Genomic DNA, 4,071 nt, shown 5'->3' on the forward strand with positions numbered 1-4,071 from the left:
ATTAACATTCCACCCATGAGGCCACTACAGGACGATTTTGTCATTTGATTGCAAGAAAGGGGTGCTACGGCAAAAATGAAAGTAGGGTGGTTCGTCGGGGTGGACAACTTTAACATTTTAGCTAATTAGCAACTTTGCAACTACTTACTACTTTTTAGCTACTTCACAACTACTTAGCATGTTAGCTAACCCTTCCCCTAACCCTAAACTTAACCTAACCCCTAACCTTAACTCCTAAAGCCTAGCTGAACCAATGTTAGCGACCTAGCTAATGTTAGCATAAGCCATATAGCCACCTAGCTAACGTAAGCAACATATTGTACTAATTGCAATTGGTAACATATCTTACGAATTGTAATTTGTAACATACTATACATCTTAGAATTCGTATTATATTGTACGACCGCTATTACATAGGTCAATGTAATGTAACAGTAACCGAAAGGTCGCTGGTTCAAATCCCTGAGTCGGCAAGGTGGAAAAATCTAACGTTAGTTCTGCCCTTGAGCAAGGTAGTTAACCCCCAACAACAACTGCACCTCGGGCGCCGATGACGTGTAGATCGATTAAGGCAGCCCCCCGTACCTCTCTGATTCAGAGGGATTGAGTTAAATGCGGAAGACACATTTCGATTGAACGCATTCATTTGTGCAACTGACTAGGTATCCCCTTTCCCTTTCATATTATACTAAATGGAGTGGCACAGACTTAAGTAACATATAATACAATTTGCTCTGAGACCAGGTTGCAGCCCATCCCATTATAAAACTGGAATAATTGTCCTCAAATATGTTGTATACCACAGGAGGTTGGTGGCACCTTAATTAGGGAGAACGGGCTCGTGGTAATGACTGGAGCGGAATTTGTGGAATGGTATCAAATACATCAAACACATGGTTTCCAGGTGTTTGATGCCATTCCATTTGCTCCGTTTCGGCCATTATTATGAGCCATTATCCACTCAGCAGCCTCCTGTGTTGTATACATCAAATGTTTGCAAACACAAAACAAGACTGAAATACACATTATTGTGGTTACTGCCTAAATAATATACATTACTGAGCTCAGGCGCCACAATTAGTCTCACTTATCCATTCAATATTATAGACATCTGTTTGAGATGTCTAGAGAAAACAATGCAATGCAATAATATTTGTTTTATGGACAGGACTATATAAAACTGATGCACACTTGTCTTTGACTTTCCCAATGTATCGTCTGCCAATCCCTACCATCAGTGTACATTAAATATTCCTGTCTCGCACACCATGTCCAGACAGCATGAAAGCTCCGTCCACATGCCTACACCACCAATGAAATCTCGTGTGGCAGCAAAGGGTTAACGGAATGTCTGGAAGCTACTGGGCGGAGTGAAGAGCTGTGATTGGGTAATTAAAAATGACGTACCCGATATGAAAGACCAAAGAACTAGTTAAGAAGGCAGTTGGTAACTTTGGGAAGGGGTTGTTTGGATGAGCTGGAAGTGTAAAGAGTGACAAAAGCTAGCTAGCACAGCAAGGAGTTAGCAGAAAGTGCCTGTGGGTATTTTAAACCCGGCAGTGGCTTTGAAACAAACGACGAAACATGGTGCAACAAACAGAACACAGCGAGACAGAGAGTAGCATGTCCAGGGAAGCTACAGACACTGAGGAAAGCGAACTGATGGCGTGCAGCCCGGTGCCACTGAAATCCGTGAAAACGGACTGGTGCAAGACAGCAACCGGTCACATCAAACGACCAATGAATGCATTTATGGTGTGGTCGAAAGTCGAGAGGAGAAAGATCATGGAGCAGTCTCCGGACATGCACAACGCGGAAATCTCCAAAAGACTGGGAAAGCGGTGGAAATTGCTGAAGGACAGTGAAAAGATCCCGTTTATCAGGGAAGCTGAGAGGCTCCGGCTACAACACATGGCTGACTACCCTGACTACAAGTACCGACCCAAGAAGAAACCAAAGCTCGACAGTTCCACAAAACCAGCCTTGCAATCACCGGAGAAGACTAATATTAAACCTGTAAAAGCCCCGGGTAAGAAATTCACTAAATTGAAAACTACCAAGGCGGTGACAACGAGACCGTCTCACGACCCTCGTTACGACTATGTTTTCACCAGCTTTAAAACTAGCAAGTCTGTAAAAATGGAATATTCTGATGATGAGGATGACGACGACGAAGAGGACTACGAGGAGGAAGTATTCTCTCGGATTAAAGTGGAAGAGGACGAGGAACCAATACCGTACAACATCGCCAAAGTGCCCGCGAGCCCCACTCTGAGCTCCACTGCCGAGTCTGAGGGCGCGAGCATGTACGAGGAGTCCCGGAATGCAGCTCCTAACAGACTGTTCTACAATTTCAAGAACATTACCAAGCAGAACACACTTTGTCCTGCATCACTCTCACCAGCATCTTCATTCAGGTCGGTCTCCACCTCGTCCAGTTCCAGCGAGGACGCCGATGACTTACTGGTTGACTTCAGTTTAAACTTAGCCTCCGGTGCTCACGGAGTGGAGCTGGGGACCTCGAATTCAGGAAATCTGTCTCTTTCCTTGGTGGATAAGGACTTGGACTCTTTCAGTGAGGGCAGCCTTAGCTCTCACTTTGAATTTCCAGACTATTGCACCCCCGAGTTGAGCGAAATGATCGCAGGCGATTGGCTTGACGCGAACTTTTCAGATTTGGTGTTTACCTACTAGCTAGTTAAGTACAGAAGGAATCATTCTCTGGTAGTAGCGGGGACAGTGTTATGATATCAGTTTCCTCCCCAGCCCTGTGTGACGTTACCATGAAGGGAAGGAGAGGGTCCTCAATGAATTGAAACAAATTCGTTACATTGTGGTACTATTGCAAAAAATAATAATATTGACATTAATTTGTCACCATGACAGGGTTTTATCGATTTTCCTCGGATCTGCAGTGAAACTGCTCAAATTAAAAGTGGACCACCGAGTAGAATCTGAACTATGCATTCCCATCCCACTTGTAACCACGGGTGTGAACACTGCTGGGCTGATCCGAGGCATCCTGTTCATTCAGGATGTATAACTTTTCAAAGGTTTTATATGATTTCCTGTATTCCACACAACTGTTATTTCATTTTTTGTATCAGTTCCGATTCCCTCCTGGTATTGAAATACTGTAAGTAGTAGGCTACATCCGCTATAGAACACAGGTATGGCAGGAAGCAGCATTTTGATACATAACCGACATACCTCATCTTTGAAAAAAATAAAATATTTTCAGGCATATTTTTGTACAGTTAAACGAAGGGAATGTTCTTACTGTGCTTTCAATTAGTTGATTTTCTTCAGGCACTTGTACCCGGTTTCATTTTCATTTAGCATGCAATGGTTGAAAAGATGTCAAGTTGCATCTACATGCCTTGCGATTATTTTAAGCTATGGTATCTGTACAGAAGAAGTAGATCAGATTTGGGGCGTTTAATGAGTTAAATTGGAATTGGGGAATATAGACCTCATTGCTGGTACTAGATTTAAGATTGTACATGTTCTGTAAAATAGTAAAATTAGGAGTTTATGTATATCTGTGTGAATGGGTCCCAAATAGCAGGTGTGAAACAGGATTTTCTTTGTATTATCTTATTGCCACATTTTATTTTCTTCATTATTTTGTGCAATATAGGCTACTCGTCAATGGACCATCCATGTTTTTTTGTAGCAAATGAAATGTTACTCGTCGTCATGCTGAAGTCTGTATCTTGACTAAACTGAATAAATCAGCTGGAACTGATTCAACTGAATTTCCATGTTTTGTTGTTATGGGGACATTATTGACTGTAATACTATTGGATGTTGTTTTTAGGGCTTATTTGGCCAAGTGTAGCAGCTTATTTGGTAAGGACAACTCTTCAACTAGTTTCAATTACATCAAATAGCCTGTCATTGTGTCATTACTTTTCAGTGCATGCATTTATATTGGCATATTTATTGAGACCTTGGCATCCTTGAGAAATGCACTGATATAACACCTTACATGCAGTGATTTGTAAAACTTTAGCATAACTTTATTTTACCCAATACTGCACTAAAGTCAACACCCTCATCCAATTGTAG

The 4,071-nt window shown here is 42.0% G+C and overlaps 1 pseudogene; it reads left to right on the top strand.

The window, feature by feature from the left end:
• The first annotated feature begins 1,446 nt into the window (after window positions 1–1,446).
• LOC121566832 lies at window positions 1,447–3,748 on the top strand (annotated as a pseudogene).
• Window positions 3,749–4,071: the final 323 nt, after the last annotated feature.

The sequence above is a fragment of the Coregonus clupeaformis genome, unplaced genomic scaffold (assembly GCF_020615455.1).
Source record: "Coregonus clupeaformis isolate EN_2021a unplaced genomic scaffold, ASM2061545v1 scaf0110, whole genome shotgun sequence".
In the NCBI taxonomy this organism is placed as follows: Eukaryota; Metazoa; Chordata; class Actinopteri; order Salmoniformes; family Salmonidae; genus Coregonus; species Coregonus clupeaformis.